Here is an 11,133-nt window from a genome sequence, read left to right on the forward strand (position 1 = left end):
AAGGGACCAAAGGATATAAGAATTGGAAAAATCGCATGCTCAAGCTTCTGCCAAGATGCTTTTGAGATCACACTAGAGCTGGCTTGCTCACAGTGCTTGGGCCACAGGTGCCATTTAGATCAAAGCAGTCCTGCAAGACCCTTCAGCCCTTGTGACTGTCAGGATGCCTGCCCCATTCAGAAGAAATAGCCAATCAGGGAGAATTGTGCGGCTTGTAGTTTATTGAGGCCCAGGACCTCTCTACCGAGCATTTAAAGGCCTCTCCCTGAACTCTCCCTGCAAGCCTACAGGCAGCCCAACCTATCTCTCTTTTGAGATCAGACTAGAGCAGGCTTACTGAGGGTCCTTGGGACACAGGTACCACTAAACTCCAAGGAGCCCTGCAAGACCCTTCAGCCTCTGTGGCTGCCAGGATGCCTGCCCCATTCAGAACAAATAGACATGGAGAATTGTGGGACTTGTAGTTTATTGAGGCCCAGGACCACTCTAGCTGAGCATTTAAAGGCCTCTCCTCTCTCCGAGTGTTCTTTATTTACTGTCCTGGTTTTAGAGTTTTGTTTTTTTTAAAACCTGGTAGGCAGATTCTGTTCATTTTCATGGTTTCCTCCTTTTTGTGGTCATTGTCCACATGCTTGTGGATTTCAGTGGCTTCTTTGAGTAGTCTGACATGGAGGTTGTTAGAGTGGTGCAGCATTTCTGTGTTCTCAGATAGTATGCCGTGTCCAGGTTGGTTCAAGTGTTTTGCTGTGGCTGACTTCTCTGGTTGAGTTGGCCATCAAAGACCATCAAATACTAATCAAAGCGGTTAATTACAACATTCACACCTGCCTCCAACGGACAGGAGTTCTTTCTCCCACCCTGGAGCTTTCACAGATATAAACCTCCTTTGCCTAACTTCCAATATACTGTACCTCACAATCTCTTGAGGATGCCTGCCATAGATGTGGGTGAAATATCAGGAGAGAATGCTTCTGGAATATGGCCATACAGCCCGGAAAACTCATAGCAACCCAGTAATTCTGGCCATAAAAGCCTTTGGCAACACAATAGTCAATCAGGCAGAATTGTGGGGCTTGTAGTTTAGTGAGGCCCAGGACCTCTCTGCTGAGTACGTGCAAATCAACTACTTAAACTGACAAATCACAACCAACCAGGATCCTTAGACCCACTTCTCAAAGTATATAAAGCAAAGGTTACTCCCATGCTCTTGTACGGAGCTGAAGTTTGGGGTCTAAACCAGGTACCATTATTAGAGCAATCACAATCACAGCACCTGCGAAGTTTCCTAGGAGTGGACAGGACGACCCCAGCTGCCGCAGTAAGAGCGGAACTGGGAGTACACACAGTGGATGGCTTATCCAAAATCAGGGCCTACAACTACTGGGCAAAACTGATGGCCATGGAAAATGATAGACTCCCAAAATTGTGCCTGTTAGAGCAGATAGAAAATCAACATCAGTCCTCTTGGTTAGTTCTCCTGACAAAATACATTAGGAGTTGTGGACTTCCGACTCGGTATCCGAATCTCTTAGAAGAGTTAGACCCAAAAATAGTTGCTCAACGAGTATTGGATATAGAAGGCTAAAAAGACATCGCTACCCTCAGTAAAGCTGGCCCACTGAAATGGTTAGGCCGCTTTAAACATACCTTCCAAACAGCTCAATATCTAAAAACAGAAATGCCTAAACACCTTAGGAGGGTATTTACCTGAGCTCGTTTTGAACAGCTGGATACAATGGACAAGCACGGAAGGTTTAATCAAGTCCCATATAACGAACGATTTTGTATTTGTGGAGCACCAGAGGTGGAGGATATCACACATGTATTGTTCAACTGTGAGCTGTATAAGAAAGAGAGAGACCATTGCCTTGGACCATACATTATTCAAAAAACACACTGGGACCCATATATTAAAACCTCATTTTTGCTGGCCGGCCAGAACCCTAAAATAACACACAAAACAGCCCTTTTTCTATTCAAAGCAACACAGCTGAGAATTGCACATTTAGAATCAATTGGGGTAAACTGTGGAGGTGACGCAGACATTTGACCTGAACGAGATCTTGTTAACAGCTTGTTTATTTTAACTTCTTTTATACCGAGGGTTGTATGTTGTATGTATGACTATGTATGACTATGTGTTATGTGTTAAATGTTTTGATACGGCCAATAGGCCAATCAATAAAACGTATCTATCTATCTCTCTGCTGAGCATTTAAAGGCCTCTCCCTGAACTACAATCCCTAGAAATCTGCAGAAGGTGGCCACAGGATTTCAAAAGGGAGGCATTCTTGTCTTTGCCCACTCTTTAAGCTCCACTGTGAGAAGGCCTTTGCCTCGTGGGGAAAAAGCCCACAGCACCCAGTTGTCCCAGGTGGTCTCCCATCCAAATCCTAACCCGGAGCAGCCTTGCTTAGCAACCCATCAGACAAGATGGAGCTCATTCAAACTGGTTTCTTGGCAGCCTCTGGACTTCTGGCATTAGACCAATACCCACAATACGTCCCTGTCGTGCCGGGCCTTGTGATTCCCACATAGCATGAATCACTCTGAATCAACCCAGCAGTCACTGCAATCCAGTTCCTCACATTACACTACGCTGATGAAAGTCAAAAGAGAAATACAACAGAGAATATGTTCTCCTCCTTCCGGGACATAAAAAAGGAAAGGGGGCAAAAAGAAAAGCCTACAGCACCCGGTATTCCCAGGCGGTCTCCCATCCAAGTACTAACCAGGCCCGACCCTGCTTAGCTTCCGAGATCAGACGAGATCGGGCGTGTTCAGGGTGGTATGGCCGTAGGCAGATGGCATTCTTTCTTTTCCCCTCTTCAATCGCAGACAGCTCGGCCAGTCCCATGCACAACAGCACCACCTGGTGGCCATTCACACCAAGGCTCGTCTCCTCCTCGCTCTCACACAGAACCCAAGGGAGGGAGGCAAGGGAGGGAGGCGGGACTACTCTGCAGGAGACACAGCCAAACAGCCCGCTCAACCTCTCTGCCTCCACACCCGCTTTCGTTCCCGCCACCCCTTCTTTCATAAGGTCCAGGCCTTCCACACTCAGCCCTCAGCTACAGCTTGCCATTCAAGCCCCACCGCTCTCAGTCTGCGTGCACACGCGTAGAAGGGCAGGGGACACCGGACTGGACGTCCTGCTTGGCTTCGAAGCCTCCCACTCAGGGGCCTTGCGAACCTTTGGAGATGCAAGGCAACCAAAGAGCCAACCAGGGAACACACAAGAGGGAAGCCGCAAGACTCCAACTGCGGATTCCAGAGTTTGCTGCTCCTCATTAGGAAAAGGGTTGACTATCACGTTACCTTCAAGAGAGCGGGATAAGGTGCCTGTGGCATATAAGCGAAGGCTGTGTTTAGATGTGAATCTTATTGTGCCCACGGAGGCAATCAAAGCAATCCCAAATCCCAACCCCTTTTGGTCCCACGTCCTTGAGTGAAGCGATAGCCAACCTGTATTTGGATTCCCTTGTTCTCAGGAAATCTCCCCTTTCTCTAAGGATGTGAGGACGTGGGTTACTGGGTTTGCAGCTTCTGCCTGGCATGGGGGGTTCCTGTGCCTTCTGTGGGGTGGGTTGCAAGCTTTGCACCATGCTGCTTATTCCTGGACTGAAGAACAGTAATCAGAATGGTCACTAGGTGGTGCTGTTGTGCTTGGGGTTGGCAGAGCTCGCTGAGATTGAAGAGAGGAAAAAGAAGTGTAGCGTCTGCCTACGGCCATACCACCCTGAACACGCCCGATCTCGTCTGATCTCGGAAGCTAAGCAGGGTCGGGCCTGGTTAGTACTTGGATGGGAGACCGCCTGGGAATACCGGGTGCTGTAGGATTTTTTTTCCCTGCTCTTTTCCAAGTTTTACATCCACTGCTCCAAAAGGAGTCACATTTCATTTCAAACGAGAATAAACAAAATATCGAACTCATAAGGAAGTTGCATTCATCTAGGGCAAGGGAACAAAAATTAAACATTCAATAGTTTGTTGTTTATTTGTTCAGTCGCCACCCCCAGCTTCTTCAGAGTCAAGCCAGTCACTTCAAGGATGCCTTCCATCCATCCTGTCCTTGGTTGGCCCCTCTTCCTTTTTCCTTCCATTTTCCCCAGCATCATTCTCTTCTCCAAGCTTTCCTGTCTCAAAATGATGTGGCCAAAGTACTTCTACTTTGTCTCTACTATCCTTCCCTCCAATGAGCAGTTGGGCTTTATTTCCTGAAGAATGGACTGGTTGGATCTCCTCGCGGTCCAAGGCACTCTCAGAACTTTCCTCCAACACCACAGTTCAAAAGCATCTCTCTTCCTTCGCTCAGCCTTCCCTAAGATCCAGCTCTCACATCTGTAGGTGACTATGGGGAATACCATTGCTTTAAGTATGCGGGATCTTCGTTGCCAGTGTGATGTCTCTACGCTTCACTATTTTATTGAGATTGGACATTGCTCTCCTCCTAAGAAGTAAGCATCTTCTGATTTCCTGGCTGCAGTCTGCGTCTGCAGTAATCTTTGCACCTAGAAAGTCTGTCACTGCCTCCACGTTTTCTCCCTCTATTTCCCAGTTATCAATCAGTCTTGTTGCCATAATCTTGAGGTTTTTTTATGTTTAGCTGCAACCCAGCTTTTGCACTTTCTTCTTTCACCTTGATTAGAAGGCTCCTCAGTTCCTCCTCGCTTTCAGCCATCAAAGTGGTATCATCTGCATATCTAAACATTCAGTAGATTCAGGGGTCTGTTGGAAACTAAGCAAGTGAGGTTTATATTTGTGGAATGCCCAGGGTGGGAGAAAGAACTCTTGTCTGCTTTCAGCAAGTGTGAATATTGCAATTGGACACCTTGGCTGGTTGCTGCCAGGGGCAATCCTTTGTTGGAAGGCGTTAGCTAGCAACACACAAAAGATAACCACTGAATCAACTGAATGTTTAATTTTTTGATACCCTGACAGAGACACAACATCCTGATAAGTTGGATTTTTTGTTTGTTCTTATTTGAAATGATATGTGACTCCTTTTGGAGCAGTAGATGTAAACATTGGAAAAGTGCAGAAAAAACAAAGCCTGTAACTTGTTTTGCTTTAAATAAAATGTGAGTCCTTTGGGACGGATTGCTATAATGCAGATGTAAAGAATGAAAATGAGCCAAAGAAGAAAAGAAAAGCCTACAGCACCCGGTATTCCCAGGCGGTCTCCCATCCAAGTACTAACCAGGCCCGACCCTGCTTAGCTTCCGAGATCAGACGAGATCGGGCGTGTTCAGGGTGGTATGGCCGTAGGTAGACGGCAATCTTTCTTTTCGCCTCTTCAATCGCAATCGGCTCGGCCAGTCCCGTGCACAACAGCACCACCTGGTGGCCACTCACACCAAGGCCCGCCTTCTCCTCACTCTCACAGACAAAACAAGGAAAGGAAGAAGGAAGGAAGGGCAAACTTCGCAGAAGACACAGCCAATCAGCTCGCTCAACCTCTCTGCCTCCACACCCGCTTTCGCTCCCGCCACCCCTTCTTTCATAAGGTCCAGGCCTTCCACACTCAGCCCTCAGCTACAGCTTGCCATTCAAGCCCCACCCCTCCCAGTCTGCGTGCACACGCGTGGAAGGGCAGGAGACACCGGACTGGACGTCCTGCTTGGCTTGGAAGCCTCCCACTCGGGGGCCTTGCGAACCTTTGGAGATGCAAGGCAACCAAAGAGCCAACCAGGGAACACACGAGAGGGAAGCCGCAAGACTCCAACTGCGGATTCCAGAGTTTGCTCCTCCTCATTAGGAAAAGGGTTGCCTATCACATTACCTTCAAGAGAGCTGGATAAGGTGCCTGTGGCATATAAGCGAAGGCTGTGTTTAGATGTGAATCTTATTGTGCCCACGTAGGCAATCAAAGCAATCCCAAATCCCAACCCCTTTTGGTCCCACGTCCTTGAGTTAAGGGATAGCCAACCTGTATTGGGATTGCCTTGTTCTCAGGAAATCTCCCCTTTTTCTAAGGATGTGAGGACGTGGGTTACTGGGTTTGCAGCTTCTGCCTAGCGTGGGGATTCCCTGTCCGTCCTGTGGGGTGGCTTGCAAGCTTTGCACACTGCTGCCTATTCCTGGACTGAAGAACAGTAATCGGAATGGCCACCAGGTGGTGCTGTTGTGCACGGGACTGGCGGAGCTGCCTGGGATTGAAGAGGGGGAAAGGAAGCTTGGCGTCTGCCTACGGCCATACCACCCTGAACACGCCCGATCTCGTCTGATCTCGGAAGCTAAGCAGGGTCGGGCCTGGTTAGTACTTGGATGGGAGACCGCCTGGGAATACCGGGTGCTGTAGGCATTTTTTTCCTTTCCCCCTTTCCTTTTTTTATGTTCCAGAAGGAGGAAGACATATTATCGTGTGTTGCTTTTGACACAACAGCAATTTTTTTCATCAGAGAGGATCCCAAAATCCACAACCTCTCAGGCTTCCCTAAAGGGGAGCTTTACTGGAAACATAAGAATCCAAAGGCAGGTTGAATATCCCTTGTCTCAAAGGCCTGGGATCAAAAGTGTTTGGGATTTGGGGATTGTTTGGGTTTTTTTTGGAATGTGAAATAACATGAATATGGTCATAATGCGACACCTGGGACCAGAGTTTCAGCACAAAATACATGTTTATAGCAGATCCTCAGTTCACCATGGGGGTTGCTAGATACCGGTAAATGTAACTTCAGACTGGCTGAGAGTTCCTATTAAAAGCAAGCAGAACTGTTGCCTAACCCCATACTAACAGTTTATCATAAAGTCTGTATTGGCTTGACATTAATATTGAAATACAGTGATTTAGAGCAAATAAAGACCATCTTAAGGTATCTTGGTTTTGCTGTTTTGTGAAAAACTCATTTTTTATTATAAAAATCATTATAATTCCAGCTCCACTGGCTGCCGATCTGCTACCGGGCCCAATTTAAGGTGCTGGTGCTATCTACAAAACCCTAAACGGTTCCGGCCCAAAATACCTTTCGGACCGCATCTCGGCCTATGAGCCCACGAGGACCTTGAGATCGTCTGGGGAGGCCCTGCTCTCAATCCCGCCTGCTTCACAGGCCCGTCTGGCGGGGACGAGAGAAAGGGCCTTCTCGGTGGTGGCCCCCCGGCTGTGGAACACCCTCCCTGTTGACATCAGACAGGCGCCCTCCCTTATGTCCTTCCGCAAGAGCCTGAAGACATGGCTATTCGAGAAGGCATTCAACTGAGTGCTACAGTAATTGCTACAGTAACTGGAAATGACAACTGGAACGGAATATGGACTACGAGACTGGTTATGATTCTATGATAAGACGGAGCGGATTATCTTAGTGTAATTAGATGATTGTGTATTAGTGATATGTTGGTTTTTGTCGTTGTAGCTTATTGTAAATTGTTTTTATATGTTGTACACCGCCGCGAGTCGCTCTAGGGCTGAGAGCGGCGGTTAATAAATGCATCAAATAATAATAATAATAATAATAACAACAGTTATTTTATTTTTCATCCACCCCTCGTTGCTGCTTGACACAGATCACACAGCAGCCAAACACACAAATATTGCAAAAATCCGAAAACCACACATATTAAAATGTAGTTCTATAAAAGACAATATTTAAGGTATTATTTCTTTGGCTTTTTTTAATTGATGGTTTGAGATTTCCCTCAGTCAACTGTATTTCATATGCACTTTATATACAAATCAGCCTGAAGATACTTTGATATGCAGCATTGTAATGTTTTTGTGTATGAAACTCATGAGTAAACAGCTCGCGTATTCTGGCAGCCCTCAGTCTTTTCTGTTCCTGACAAAAAGCCATGCCAGGGGACACTGGAGGAAGAAGGGCCAGGAAATGCACCCGTTGTTGGTTCCTTGGAGCGAAAGAGAGGGAGAAGGGCAACCTTGGCCCTTGTGGACTCACCACCCAAGGAACACCAAGTGGAGTCTGATCAGAAAAGCCTCTTGGAAAAAGCAGGGCATGTCCATCGAGCCTGTGATTCTCTAGAACAGTGTTTCTAATGCCAGGAGTTCAGGGGCTGCTATGAAACCAGCTTGAATGACCTCCATCTTATCTGATGAGTTGCTAAGCAGGGATGCTCTGGGTTAGTGTTTGGATGGGAGACCGCCTAGGACAACTGGGTGCTGTGACCTTTTTCCCACGAGTCACAGACCTTCTCACAATGGAGCTTAAAGAGTGAGCAAAGAGAAGAATGCCTCCCCTTTGAAATCCTGTGGCCGCCTTCTGCAGATTTCTAGGGTTTGTAGCTCAGGGAGATGCCTTTAAATGCTCAGCAGAGAGGTCCTGGGCCTCACTAAACTACAAGCCCCACAATTCTGCCTGATTGACTATTGTGTTGCCAAAGGCTTTCATGGCCTGAATCACTGGGTTGCTGTGAGTTTTCCGGGCTGCATGGCCATATTCCAGAAGCATTCTCTCCTGATATTTCATCCACATCTATGGCAGGCATCCTCAAGAGATTGTGAGGTACAGTATATTGGAAACAAGGCAAGGGAGGTTTATATATCCGTGAAAGGTCCCGCGTGGGAGAAAGAACTCCTGTCTGTTGGAGGCAAATGTGAATGGTGTAATTAATCACCTGATTAGTATTTGATGGTCAACTCAACCAGAGAAGTCAGCCATAGTAAAACACTTGAACCAACTTGGACACGGCATACTATACTAGAACACAGAAATGCTGGACCATTCTAACAATCCCCATGTCAGACTACACAAAGAAGCCATTGAAATCCACAAGCATGTGGACAATTTCCACAAAAAGGAAGAAACCATGAAAATGAAAAAGAAATCTGTCTACCAGTTTTTTTTAAAAAAACCCATCTAAAACAGGAGAGTAAATAGAGAACACTCAGAAAACAAGGGAATTCCAGACATGAAACAATCAGGGCCAGCTAACACCTCCAAAAAAGGATTCCCCCAGGGTGCAATCTGCCACGACTGGAAGCTGTAAGACCACCAAATGCTAATCAAGATGGTTAATTACAACATTCACACTTGCTTCCAACAGACAAGAGTTCTTTCTCCCACCCGGCACATTCCAGAGATATATAAACATAATTTGCCTAGTTTCCAATATACCTCCCGACCTCTGATGATTCCTGCCTTAGATGTGGGAGAAACGTCAGGAGATAATGTTTCTGGAGCATGGCCACACAGCCCGGAAAACTCATCCCAGTGATTGGCTATTTCTTCCTTACCACGCATGCGCAGGCAGCCTGGGAGAGGCAGAGCTTGAATGCAAAGCAGTAGCTGAGTGTTGAGTTTGAAAGGCCTGAGTGATGGAAAGGGCAGGGAGGTGGGAGGGCCTAAGCCAAAAGAATGGAGACAGATAGGTTGGGCTGCCTGTAGGCTTGTAGGGATTGTTTCTGAGGAGGGCGGGCTTTGGTGACAGTAACCAATAGGAAACATTGTCTTGCATCACGGTGACGGAGCAGCCTGGGATTGAAGAGGGGAAAAGGAAGCTTAGCGTCTGCCTACGGCCATACCACCCTGAACACGCCCGATCTCGTCTGATCTCGGAAGCTAAGCAGGGTCGGGCCTGGTTAGTACTTGGATGGGAGACCGCCTGGGAATACCGGGTGCTGTAGGCATTTTTTTTGGCCTAATTTTCATCCTTTACACTTGCATTACAGCAACACGTCCCAAAAGACTCACATTTTATTTAAAGCAGAACAAAAGAGAAACCCAACTCATGCCAATATCCCATAGAGTACCACAGGGTTCAAACTTTCTGCAGGTTCATGCCAACTCTGGGCAGGCAAAATGATCTTGGCTTTGGTGAAATTTCAAAGAAACGTCTGAGGAATGTGCCTGCAGTAACAAGGGTAGTTTGGAGGGATGTGACTGCAAAACCAAAGTGTCTGGGCTCAAGGGAGAGGTGCCCCTTGGGTCTCCTGTTGGGCTGCTTTGCCTTCCTAGGGTCGCAGCTTGGGAGTGATCCTGGACTCATCGCTGAGCCTGGAACCCCAGGTTTCGGCTGTGGCCAGGGGAGCTTTTGCACAGTTAAAACTTATGTGCCAGCTGCACCAGTATCTTGGGAAGTCTGACTTGGCCACAGTGGTCCACGCTCTGGTTACATCCCGGATAGATTACTGCAATGCACTCTACGTGGAGTTGCCGCTGAAGACTGCCTTGAAGCTCCAACTAGCCCAACGCTTGGCAGCCAGGTTGGGTAAAGGCACAACTCCCCTGTTACACCGGCTCCACTGGCTGCCGATTAACTTCTGAGCACAATTCAAAGTGCTGGTTTTAACCTATAAAACCTACACAGTTCCGACCCAGTTTACCTGTCTGAACGTATCTTCCCCTATAAACCATCAAGGACTTTAAGATCTTCCGGAGAGGCCCTGCTCTATGTCCCACCACCTTTGCAGTCATGCTTGGTGGGGACGAGAGACAGGGCCTTCTCTGCTGTGGCCCCCCGGCTATGGAACTCTCTCCCCAATGAGGTTAGGTCTGTCCCCTCCCTCCTGACCTTCAGCAAGAAACTGAAATCCTGGCTTTGGAATCAGGCATTTGCAGATTCATTGATTGAATCGGTAAATACTAAGAGTTATGATGTCACTCAAAGTGAACAGAGCATCTATATAAATAAAAATGTAATGTTTGTTTGTGGGATTAACATAACTTAAAAACCACTGGACGAATTGCCACCAAATTTGGACAAAAGATACCTACTAACCCAAGGAGTGACCATCACTCAAAAATGGATTTTGTCATTTGGGAGTTGTAGTTGCTGGGATTTATACTTCACCTACAATCAAAGAGCATTCTGAACTCCACCAATGATGGAATTGCACTAACCTTGGCACACAGGACTTCCAAAGCCAACAGAAAACAGTAGAAGGGTTTGGTGGGCATTGACCTTGAGTTTTAGAGTTATAGTTTACCTATACCCAGAGAACACTGTTGACACAAACAATGATTGATCTGGACCAAACTTGGCACTAATACTCCATATGCCCAAATATGAACACAGAAGGAGTTTGGGGAAAATAGACCTTGACATTTGGGAGTTGTAGTTGCTGGGATTTATAGTTCACCAACAATCAGTAATAGAATTGAACCAAACTTTCCACACAGAACCCCCATAACCAACAGAAAATAATGTGTTTTCTGATAGTTTTGGTGACCCCTCTGA

The 11,133-nt window shown here is 46.9% G+C and overlaps 5 non-coding genes across 5 annotated transcripts; 3 read left to right on the forward strand and 2 right to left on the reverse strand.

Moving 5' to 3' along the window:
• Window positions 1-2,683: 2,683 nt before the first annotated feature.
• Window positions 2,684-2,802, reverse strand: LOC132779823 (5S ribosomal RNA). Its single transcript, XR_009631829.2, has one exon. It is a non-coding gene; the product is annotated as a 5S ribosomal RNA (ribosomal RNA).
• Window positions 2,803-3,721: 919 nt separating this feature from the next.
• Window positions 3,722-3,840, forward strand: LOC137097469 (5S ribosomal RNA). Its single transcript, XR_010910228.1, has one exon. It is a non-coding gene; the product is annotated as a 5S ribosomal RNA (ribosomal RNA).
• Window positions 3,841-5,151: 1,311 nt separating this feature from the next.
• On the reverse strand, window positions 5,152-5,270 carry LOC137097467 (5S ribosomal RNA). Its single transcript, XR_010910226.1, has one exon. It is a non-coding gene; the product is annotated as a 5S ribosomal RNA (ribosomal RNA).
• Window positions 5,271-6,185: 915 nt separating this feature from the next.
• LOC137097456 (5S ribosomal RNA) lies at window positions 6,186-6,304 on the forward strand. The gene has a single exon (XR_010910220.1). It is a non-coding gene; the product is annotated as a 5S ribosomal RNA (ribosomal RNA).
• Window positions 6,305-9,464: 3,160 nt separating this feature from the next.
• On the forward strand, window positions 9,465-9,583 carry LOC137097461 (5S ribosomal RNA). Its single transcript, XR_010910221.1, has one exon. It is a non-coding gene; the product is annotated as a 5S ribosomal RNA (ribosomal RNA).
• Window positions 9,584-11,133: the final 1,550 nt, after the last annotated feature.

Source organism: Anolis sagrei, chromosome 6 (genome assembly GCF_037176765.1).
Source record: "Anolis sagrei isolate rAnoSag1 chromosome 6, rAnoSag1.mat, whole genome shotgun sequence".
Classification (NCBI taxonomy): domain Eukaryota; kingdom Metazoa; phylum Chordata; class Lepidosauria; order Squamata; family Dactyloidae; genus Anolis; species Anolis sagrei.